This window comes from Littorina saxatilis, linkage group LG3, assembly GCF_037325665.1.
Source record: "Littorina saxatilis isolate snail1 linkage group LG3, US_GU_Lsax_2.0, whole genome shotgun sequence".
In the NCBI taxonomy this organism is placed as follows: Eukaryota; Metazoa; Mollusca; class Gastropoda; order Littorinimorpha; family Littorinidae; genus Littorina; species Littorina saxatilis.
Genome location: NC_090247.1, coordinates 36,972,944 through 36,985,246, shown reverse-complemented (window position 1 = coordinate 36,985,246; position 12,303 = coordinate 36,972,944).

The following is a 12,303-nucleotide window of genomic DNA, read 5'->3' as shown; positions in this document are numbered from 1 at the left end:
TAAGTATTCCATGTATTCTCCAAGTTTAATTTTGGTAATTTTAGTGCCTCACATTGCCTTAATCCTCTTCGGACCACAGGCACTCGTCACGGAGCGGGTCTGGATCAAAGTGGGCGGGGCCTGTGCGCTCTCAAGACTACTACTATAAACCATAAGAAAAGAACCCCCGTCCATCACAAGTGACATCCAAGACATAGGCCCCGCCCACCTCGTGACGAGTGCCTGTGTCTTCGGACGTAGTACTGCTGCCAGACACGGGATCGACAACGGTCGTGTACGTAATCGTCCCACTTGATTGAGTCTGTTAAGGTCACCTTCTCTGTACCGGATGACCCCGCAAGGGTAAAAGCGCGTGTACGTGGGTTTCCACAACAATGTCAACAACAGCAATAAAGATAACTGAGATTTTCCCTTTTAACAAGCTGTTGCCAATACGGTGTTCATCTACCCGTGTCTAGGCAGATGTTGACACACCACAGTTGACGGTAAGGTTATAAATCAGCGTGGGTATTTCGGCTTGAATGGAGGGGGTTTCTTCTTGAGCAAGCTGTTACATTCACTGATTGTTATCAAACACCACGATGATAGCTTTGGTCATTCAGAGTTGTGAACCGTGCATGAACACTGCTGTGGAGATTAGCCACCGAGGGTTTTGGTCTATACAGTACTTAACACGGTGATTTCAAAGACAGGGATTCTAGCGACAGCTGTTGGGAGGTAAACAAAACAAAAACTGAAGAAGAAAAAAAGTGTGTTTTATGTTTTTCTCTCGAAATTAATGGTTTAATTAAGAATAAAGATACAGCCTTTCTCGCGTACGTGAAAACAAACAACAAACAAACAACAACAACAACAACCAACAACAACAACAACAACAACAACAACAACAACAACAACAGCAAACAAACAAACCAAGCAAAGTTGATAGAAAAAACAGTTTGCATCAACGTTGTAGGAAGAGTTGGCATAGGAACATTCAATTGGTGTTAAGGCGTACAGTTTCAAACTAGCGGCTTGGGCGGGGGTGGGGGGGGGGGGGGCACAGTTTACCCTTCAGTTGTTATGGGGGCCAGGAGGCCCCCATTCATACGGTTAGTTTCGAGGTTGACCATGGGCAGCGCCATTTTGTTGTGAAATACGTCATCAGTTTGTGTACACAGGAAGTTGTGACATCCGTCACCCTATGGGAGGTGTGAAGGCAACATTGTTCATCAGTAGAAAGTTGTGAAATCCGTCACCCTATGGGAGGGGTGAAGGCAAAATTGGTCATCACTGAGTTTGTGTAACACAGGAAGTTGTGAAATACGTCACTCAACATATTACAAATCAAACAGAAATAAAGTCTTAGAGAACTACAATAATTATTGTTGCCGTCAAAACCTTGCAAGGCCTCAACCGTTCTCACGAGATCAGTTACATTTCTCTCTCTCTCTCTCTCTCTCTCTCTCTCTCTCTCTCTCTCTCTCTCTCTCTCTCTCTCTCTCTCTCTCTCTCTCATCTGACTCTTGGCACACAGGTCAAAGCAGAGGTTAACTTGAGTGCACGTGTACCTAGCAGGAGGGGGGTGATTTCTTGAATTAGCTGAGGGCGGTAAACATGTGTCTCAAAGCAGAGGTTGGGCTATTTTTAGACCGTCAACACAGACAGTACAGCGTCGTCAATCCCCGCGTGAAGGAAATCGCTCACCTTCCACGTCCAAAACGTAGTGATATTGACACGCCAGATTAGTGCGGTAGCGTATTGTGCTAAGCAGGAAAGCGCGCTTTTCTGTATTCTTGTTAACTTCGCAATTTCCGGAAAACATCCACTTTCACTTTGAGACTGTTCTGTTTACATTCGACACTATCAAAACCACTTTGCAATACTGAAATAATTTGTTCTGTGTTCGAAAGCTACAGCCAATCGTTATTACATCCCCTTAGGTACAGTTTTATAACATTATTGGCACATGTAAACAATAGGAATTAATTAATGAACGCTACGAAAAGGGCAGCCTTTAACCTCCCTGTTGTCACTCAGCATTTTGTTTTAATTCTCATCCACACTTTCAGCACTTCCCCCACCCGCCCTCCCTATCTCAGATGTAATTTGTAAATGACATTTTCAGCCTTCAATCCACTATTTAACATAGTAAATCAAGCTTTTCAAACCTTATTAATAATTGCTTTGATGTTTTGCTGATGTTCAGTTTATTATTTAATAAAGATCTCATGGTTCAAAATTTCATATTGTTTTTTCAAAAACGTGCGTGTGTTCCATTTCAAACTAACCTCACTGATGTGAACTCCATTATTACTGTCACATCTGTTTTACAAATTACACCCATAATCCAAACCAACGCGCAAACACACACACACACACCACAACTACACACATATGTACTCGTTACCATTAGCCAACGCTCGTCACAACACTGTCAGTCTCAAGTCTAAATAATAATAGTATAAATCATAACTAATTTTCTTCACACCATCATAGACATAATGTTACTTCACATGTTCTTTGTATAATCGTTGGTTTTCACAATAAATATTGCATTACTGTAATTGTCTTCTTTTTCTTTAACAATATCTTTCCAAAAACAAAACGTAAAGACCACACAAGCTATTGCAACCTACTCCTATCTCTGGTCTCTCTTCCTGGGTACAATGGTACCTAAGAATGCTTAAATTTCCCTGCTACCCACATTGTCAAAATACCAATAATTATTCAAAACAAATGTTAACTACTACCTAACTTCATTTCAGACCCACACCCATTATTATACACACATTTCACATTTAAACCATTAGTCGGCCCCCTGTCGATATTTATCGACTAAGTTCCTTGTTGTTGTTGTTGTTGTTGTTGTTGTTGTTGTTGTTGTTGTTGTTGTTGTTGTTGTTGTTGTTGTTGTTGTTGCTGCTGCTGCTGCTGCTGCTGCTGCTGCTGCTGCTGCTGCTGCTGTTGCTGTTGCTGTTGTTGTTGTTGTTGTTGTTGTTGTTGTTGTTGTTGTTGTTGTTGCTGCTGCTGCTGCTGCTGTTGTTGTTTTTGTCATTGTTGTTTAGCGTACCCGGCCAACGCTAACCACTCGAGGGGCAACTTAGTACAGACAAGGTGACTTTGTCATGAATTAAAATTGGAAGATCACGTGCGCGACTGTTTCCAATCACCACGGGCAGCTGTACTCCGTCTCAAAGAATATCCCACCGTAACCTCAGCGTCAGTTTTTCAAAGCTTGAGTACAGTCGGACAAACATCACTTTCAGGGTTGAGGATAACAGGCAGAAAAAAACCGCAGTTTGCATGCCAACTAATGTCAGCGTCATCTGTTGAGAGCTGTTTAAGTGTGTACATACAGTGCTTTGTTCGACAGGTTGGGCGAGTTGTCTTGCCTAGACGCTGCTTAAGTAGCCTTCGATAGTCTGGAGTAGCTTGCATACATTGGTCACATCTGTCTCTACAGCTTTGTTACTTGTGTTTAATACTGTAGTGTCATTTAAAGTGGACGGACTCTGTTTACAATCACTCGAAAGACGTTTTATTTAACTACATGACAAAAAGCTGCTGTCAGGTTTGTTTGAACTTCAGTGGTGTGACTATACTGTTTTTGTACCTGTGCACTTGAGTTTGACACCCTCGGGACTTGAACATGTCAATGAGTTGACCCTTTAAGCGTAGCATTTCTCCATCAGGTTTTGAAACTGTCTGAAAAGTGTTCAGTCCTCAAACAGCTCACCTATATATAGTTTATAAAGTATCTATCGGATAATCAGTGAACATTTTCAAGTACAGTACTATTCAAACTATATATGTATAGTTTTCAAAGACTTTCTAAAGGCTTTGTCCCTATATACAGTACATACTTTTAATAGTATTTGAAAATGTTCACTGATTTTCTCATACAAGCTTGATAAACTGTCGTTCAAACTTTTGGCCTAAACCGAGAAATTTCTTGAAGTAATATTCATTGTTGGTTTTCAACGGTTCTCCAGACAAACTGAATAACCATTTGAATAATATAATATACACTTATCTGCTATGTAAACTCTTGAAAGGGCACTTGTCAGTTAATACTGAGGAGGCCTAACTATGATTCAAAAGCTTTGCAAACTGTAAGGTAATTCGTTTAATGATGCTCTGTTCACACACACACACACACACACACACACACACACACACACACACACACACACACACACACAAACACGCACACACACCCTACCCACCCTTACTCACCAACAGTCCTGCCCCCCCACACACACACACACAGAGCACATATATCTACCCTTCCCCAACCACACAACATATGGACAGGGACGCCAACTCCAGTGGAGAGAGACGACCACTTGATCCAAGCAAGAGCACCAAGAACCCTCTTTTCCCTGTGTGCTAGTGAAAGCAAAACTGAAAAGGGAGGAGAAAAAGGAGGGGCGGGGGGATGAGGTTGAGACTCAAATCGTAGTGAACCCTTCCAGCTTCAATGGTGTAGGGTAGCCACCTTTGCATTCTGAAGTGGGCGAAAGCCTTAAACGTCTTTAAAGCTGAGACTGAAAAGGGCGAAAGTCTTTGAAGCATAAGGACCATCGCAACTTCAAAGTGGGTCATGATGGTTTGATGATTTGAGGATGAAAGAAAGTGCCATGCAGACGACTATGAGAAATATTTGACTGGTATGACCTATCGTCTGTCTAGGCCTTTACTGTCCAGCCACAGATCGGGAAGCGTTTGTGATCGTGATCGTTATAATTGCCATCACCGGCATCATCATCATCATCGAAGACTTCAACTGAAGTTGTCAGAGTTGTTGAAATTCCCCCGCCTAAACCATGGCGTCTGTTTGGGTCACTGAGTATATCCATATCTATAACTCAGCAGGGCCGGACCCAGGGGGGGGGGGGGGTTCCAGGGGTTCCGGAACCCCACCCCTGGAAAAAGCATGTACCTTGCTTTGAGTGTTTTTTTGGTTTTTTTGTTTGTTTTTTTTAAAATAAATTTGCTGATTTGCCCCCCCAAAAAAGGAGGACCCCCCCCCCCCCCCCTTACAACTCATTTGGTCCGGCCCTGCTCAGTGGTTAAAGGTGACCACACAGTGCAAATGTTCCACAGTGGGCCGTAAACGGGCCATACATACAAATGTAGAGTCCACTACGTAGGAAACATGTTGTAAACAGCCCACTAAGCTCATTGCCGCTAAGCATCCCTGTAAATTGTCTGTGCATCTTCGAAACAGAGGACAAGACTGTTCTGCGTCTTCGGTGCAGAAGGTAATAAATTCTCGGTTTTCACAACCACATCCATCTAACAAGACTTCTCTTTGATGGCAAGACGTGAAGGCAATGACCACTCAGAAAGCCATTTACAGCTTGTTGCCAAGAGTAACAGTTAGCTCTGGAGCCTCATTCATTTGAAAGAAGAATTAATGTTGGTTAATGTTAAACCGCAACTTCCATTCAAGAGTAAAAAAGCAGGATTGTTTGACCTGTAAAAATGAGTGCGGCGTTTACGCATGATCGATCGACGAGCCACGCACTTTTTTTTGCAGAATTTGATCAGTATTCTTTCCTAGTGAATCTAAAAAACATTAACACAAATTATAATTATAGCTTCTTCTGGTCAGTATTTTGATTCGGTCGACACTGTTCCCTCCTCTTAAGAATTTTTAATTAAGCGTTGTTGACTATGAATGTAGATGTAAATGCTTGTATAACTGTGTTTTAATTTTAAATGTGTCAAGCGCAAAGAGCATAATTGTAAAGTTATGATGTTGCGCTACATAAATGCTCATTTATTATTATCATATTATCATATTATTAAGAATTCGTGTGAGCAACAAGAAATCCAACCATGGTAACGAAAGCAGCCATTTATTTCGACATCCGTTTTGTATCGAGACATTAAAATGTTCTACAATAATCGCTTTCATGCAATGCCTTTCCATGGACTAATATGGCCGGATTTGTTTACAAAAATACAAAGACAGGAAAAAGGGGACAGGGTCAGAACGAATTCAGTCCAAGAAAAACAAGGAAGTCGAACCAGACCAGTTATTAACTGATCGAAGTTTATTTAAATAATAACCCCAGAGTATCTGTATGCTTCAAAAAAGCACTAAACCGGAATATTCTAAAAACAACTTTTTAATCACCAAACAAAAAAAAAGGAGTCGATCGACACAAACAAAAAATCGATGTTCGTTGGTAAAATGAACCGAATATTCTCTCCCTCAACCGCCTCTTCATTTGCAAGCAGAAGCTAATAACCTCAGAACCTCATTTCTTCCCCATCACAGGGTAATTGAGAACGATGGTCATTATCACGATGGGCGGAAATGAGGAGGAAGACCCTGGAATCAAAGAGAGTGGACACAGACCCGTGACAAATGTGAACGTTGCAGGGCCGCAAGATAGCAACGAGTTCATTCACCTTTGAAGTGGATTTGACGCTGCTGCTGTTCCAGAACGGTTTCTGATTTGCAAAATATGTCACCCACGCGTTATACGGTCCAAGGTGTTGCATACCAGCTGGTGGAATGTCTATTTACCAGCAGGTCGTATAGCATGGAGAACTTAGAAACCACAGATGTGTGATAAGCAATCGCGTGCTTCTTCACCAAAGAGCTTAGGCAAGGAACCACAGAGAGTTGATGAGAAATCGCACATATAATTGCATGCTTCGTTGCCCAAGAGCCTATGACAAATTCTTATGTTAGCGGTGGTTTTATGGAGCTTTTGATGTGAAAGTGTGCCAGTACAGAGTTTGGTATGCACGCGGAATACCGTTAGAACTCGGCCAGCTAAAAGTGACTAAACTTGAAAGGCACCTTGCTCGTGTAAATATGAAGCATAACACGCAGTTACAAGTTTTTCCAGCAGGCGAGTCAGTCTGGTAAAAGCATGAACTAAGCTTAACACCTTAAAAAAATTAAATAGTATAACTGTCATTGGCCCTATACTCTGTCATCTCCCGTTCAACCATCATCATTCTCATCATCCTTTCATAGCGTTTCAACGTTATGCTTTTGATAGGATAATATTACCTATGAGGACTTTAAAATAGGAATAGTCAGTTAGTCAGTTTGTAACAGTTGTTACACTACATTGGGGTGTGCACGTTAAAGATCCCACGATTGACAAAAGGGTCTTTCCTGGCAAAATTGTATAGGCATAGATAAAAATGTCCACCAAAATACCCGTGTGACTTGGAATAATAGGCCGTGAAAAGTAGGATATGCGCCGAAATGGCTGCGATCTGCTGGCCGATGTGAATGCGTGATGTATTGTGTAAAAAAAAGTCCATCTCACACGGCATAAATAAATCCCTGCGCCTTGAATATGTGCGCGATATAAATTGCATAAAATAAAAATAAAAAGAATAAATAAATCCCTGCGCTTAAAACTGTACCCACGGAATACGCGCGATATAAGCCTCATATTGATTGATTGATTGATTGATTGATTGATTGATTGATTGATTGATTGAGTTGAAAGGACAGGTAAAAATGGAGAGGAAAAAATGTAAACACGGGAAAACAGCGGTTAATATGTATACTGACAATAGGAGTAGAGGAGGTACACGTGCTTAGAATCGCTGACTGAAAATTAATGTAAATGACAGTCCGGATCGCATTCATGTGCATCAAACAACGGCTCCCTCTATCTCAAAGACAGAAAATCTCACCCTTCTAATCTAATCGGACAGGGGCAAGATATCGTCCACACGACGACAACCTGGATCCATAGCATTCCCGCCGATAAAGCTAACGGTTCCTGGCCTTTGTCTAACCTGATCGCACCGGAACAAAAGAATTTGAAGCGCGCAATCTGGATCACTTTCACACCTACTCACAGCCCGCAGCCAACGCTTCCACAGATCAAAGGTCAAGAACGAGCGAGAAGCTAATCAAAGCGAGTACTAATCAAGAGTTACTCGCCAGGAGCTTTGATCACTTATCACAGTCTTGTTGCTCGAACATCTGGAGGTCAGTCGCTGCCCCCGCTGTTGTAATTGGCTGGGTGACTGTGTGCAGCGGTATCGCGTTAACCACACAGTCATTACAATCCCATTTCTTTCTCATTTCGTTTTCCATTTCTCTCATTTCCGTCGTCAAGTGATACTTCTACGTCACGACCGGAACAAAGGGGAGAGCACTCGCCGCCAAGCCAATCAAGTTTCATTAACGAAGCAGGGTTTTTCTTTATTTGACGTCATCTTGTGAACTTACGGCCGGAACACAACGGAGATCACTGCCGAGCCAACCAAGTTTCATTAAACTCACGTCACGTCCAGAACAAAAGGGACATCACTCGCCGAGAAAATCAAGTTTTACAAACTGAAGCGAGAGGTTGCGAGTTCGACCCTGGGTCAGGGCGTTAGCAATTTTCTTCCCCCTTTCCTAACCTAGGTGGTGGGTTCAAGTGCTAGTCTTTCGGATGAGACGAAAAACCGAGGTCCCTTCGTGTACACTACATTGGGGTGTGCACGTTAAAGATCCCACGATTGACAAAAGGGTCTTTCCTGGCAAAATTGTATAGGCATAGATAAAAAAAAAATGTCCACCAAAATACCCGTGTGACTTGGAATAATAGGCCGTGAAAAGTAGGATATGCGCCGAAATGGCTGCGATCTGCTGGTCGATGTGAATACGTGATGTATTGTGTAAAATATTCCATCTCACACGGCATAAATAGATCCCTGCGCCTTGAGTCCGAGTCTGGAGATACGCGCGCGATATAAGACTTCATATAACAACAAGTCGCGTAAGGCGAAAATACAATATTTAGTCAAGTAGCTGTCGAACTCACTGAATGAAAGTGAACGCAATGCCATTTTTCAGCAAGACCGTATACTCGTAGCATCGTCAGTCCACCGCTCATGGCAAAGGCAGTGAAATTGACAAGAAGAGCGGGGTAGTAGTTGCGCTAAGAAGGATAGCACGCTTTTCTGTACCTCTCTTTGTTTTAACTTTCTGAGCGTGTTTTTAATCCAAACATATCATATCTATATGTTTTTGGAATCAGGAACCGACAAGGAATAAAATGAAAGTGTTTTAAAATTGATTTCGACAATTTAATTTTGATAATAATGTTTATATATTTAATTTTCAGAGCTTGTTTTTAATCCAAATATAACATATTTATATGTTTTTGGAATCAGCAAATGATGGAGAATAAGATAAACGTAAATTTGGATCGTTTTATAAATTTTTATTTTTTTTTACAATTTTCAGATTTTTAATGACAAAAGTCATTAATTAATTTTTAAGCCACCAAGCTGAAATGCAATACCGAACCCCGGGCTTCGTCGAAGATTACTTGACCAAAATTTCAACCAATTTGGTTGAAAAATGAAGGCGTGACAGTGCCGCCTCAACTTTCACGAAAAGCCGGATATGACGTCATCAAAGACATTTATCAAAAAAATGGAAAAAAAGTATGGGGATTTCATACCCAGGAACTCTCATGTCAAATTTCATAAAGATCGGTCCAGTAGTTTAGTCTGAATCGCTCTACACACACACACACACACACACACACACACACACACACACGCACACACGCACGCACATACACCACGACCCTCGTTTCGATTCCCCCTCGATGTTAAAATATTTAGTCAAAACTTGACTAAATATAAAAACAAAGCAAGCGTTTCCTTTCCTTCTCTTCATCCTATGGCCCTACGTTACGTCTGGAACAAAGGTAAACCCACTTGCCTATCCAATCAACTTGAATCCAACAGTGAAAGCAGGGCCGGTTTCTTTTAATTTCCATCATCACGTGACTCAACATCACGTCCAGAATAAGAGGGAGGGAGATCCCTCGCCAAGCCAATCAAGTAAAATTAAACGATGCAGAGGTTACCTTTTCTTCCCGTCATCACGCGAACCTACGTCACGTCCGGAACAAAGGGGAGCCAATCAAGTTTCATTATCGAAGCAGGGGTTGTCCAAACCGATGCAAGGGAGGTTATCGCAAACTATGCGGCAATGGAGGTTACCACAGTGAGGTTCACTCATCAGCCGGTGATGAAGTCCAGAGGCCGAAGAAGGACAGATCAAAGGAAGCTCGACCTCTGCGATCAGCCAGGGGTAATCTTCACACAATCACGTTTGCTATGCTAACACCGCTGTCCACATGTTTTCACACCTGGTAGGGGGTCAAGATGGGGTCTGGTCCATTGATACACCCTCCATGATCTGATACAGGGGAACCCCCCTACGGAGGCCCTAACCTACCCCAATCCCCTGTCCCTCCCCACGAACGAGCCTACGCACCCATCCTATAGCTGATGCCCATTCCCATTTTCGTCTTTGAAAACATGTTTTCAATTCCTGCTTTTTCAACATGTTTTGTTCATTACCTTTGTAAATTTACCTCGATTTATAAGACTCCCTCCTTTTTCGGACCTGATTTTCTCAACATGTTGACGGCCTTAAAAAGGGAGCGAGGGAGGGGAGGTGCCACTGTATCACGCTCCGTGATCTAAAGCGTGTACGAAATGGAACTTTGATCCGATTCTCTGACAAGCTGAATGAGATCAGAGTTCAGTTTGCACAGCGGGAAGAAATCGACTACAGATGCATGGGATAAACACAGATCCGTGACATGATTTCTATCCCTCGCTCTATGAATACAACGCAACAGTTCTCATGGTGAACACACGCAGAGTTGATTTGCTGGGTTTGAACCCGCTATCTTTGCTTTCCGCTAAAGGTCAAAGCGGAACCCGTTACCCGTTTAAATTGTTCCCACCCGTGTTGGGTCATGGGTGGTGCCCATTTTCCGCCCCGATCCATTGGGTTAACGACTTCGGTGTGTTCAGAACTTTACGCCCAGTTGCGACTTCAAAGGGGCGGAAAATGGACTTAATTCTTGGTGTGAAATGTTTAAAATTGAAAGATTCGCGGTCCCTGTTGAAAAAGGGATAATACATGCTTACTTTCTTTCTTTCTTTTTTCCTTCTTTCTTTCTTATCTTCTTTTTACATTTAGTCAAGTTTTGACTAAATGTTTTAACATAGAGGGGGAATCGAGACGAGGGTCGTGGTGTGTGTGTGTGTGTGTGTGTGTGTGTGTGTGTGTGTCAGTGTGTGTGTCTGTCTGTCTGTCTGTCTGTCTGTCTGTCTGTCTGTCTGTCTGTGCGTGTGTGTGTGTGTGTAGAGCGATTCAGACTAAACTACTGGACCGATCTTTATGAAATTTGACATGAGAGTTCCTGGGAATGATATCCCCGGACATATGTTTCATTTTTTTCGATAAACACCTTTGATGACGTCATATCCGGCTTTTTGTAAAAGTTGAGGCGGCACTGTCACACCCTCATTTTTCAATCAAATTGATTCAAATTTTGGCAAAGCAAACTTCGACGAAGGCCGGACTTTGGTATTGCATTTCAGCTTGGTGCTTAAAAACTTTCCGGCCTTTGGTATTGCATTTCAGCTTGGTGGCTTAAAACCTAATGAATGAGTTTGGTCATTAAAAATCGAAAACTTGTAATTAAAATTATTTATTTATTAAACGATTCAAAAATAATTTCATCTTATTCTTCGTCATGTTCTGATTCCAAAAACATATACATATGTTATATTTGGATTACAAACAAGCTCTGAAAATTAAAAAATTAATATGAAAATTATGATTAAAATTAATTTTCCGAAATCGATTTAAAAACAATTTCATCTTATTCCTTGTCGGTCCCTGATTCCAAAAACATATAGATATGATATGTTTGGATGAAAAACAAACTCAGGAAGCTAAAAAGAATAGACATACAGAAAAGCGTGTAATCCTGCTCAGCGCGACCACTACCGCACTATTCTGCATGGCTTGTCGATTTCACTGCCTTTGCCACGAGCGGTGGACTGACGAAACTACGAGTATGTGGTCTTGGTGAAAAAAGCAGTGCGTTCATTCTGTTTCATTCTGTGAGTTCGACAGCTTGATTAAATGCCTTACGCGACTTCTTTATTTTCTTGTCAGTTTCTTTCTTTCTTTTTTTGTTTTCTTATTTTCTTTCTTTTTGTCTTTCTCTCTTTCTTTCTTTCTTACCTTTTTCTTTCTTGTTTTCTTATTTTCGTTCTCTCTTTCTTTGTTTTCGTTCTTTCTTTCGTTTTTTCTTTCTTTTTCTTTTATGTCTTTCCTGTATTTAGTTTTATTTCTATATTTCTTATTTGTCCATTGTTTCTTCATTTCTCGCGAAGCACGGACTATCGACACAAAGAATATCAAGTGTGACTGAATTCTATTTTTATTTACCAGGTTTTTTTTCTCACTTAATCTACGCTCAGGACATCTATATTCAAATCGTGTATAAAATTCAATTG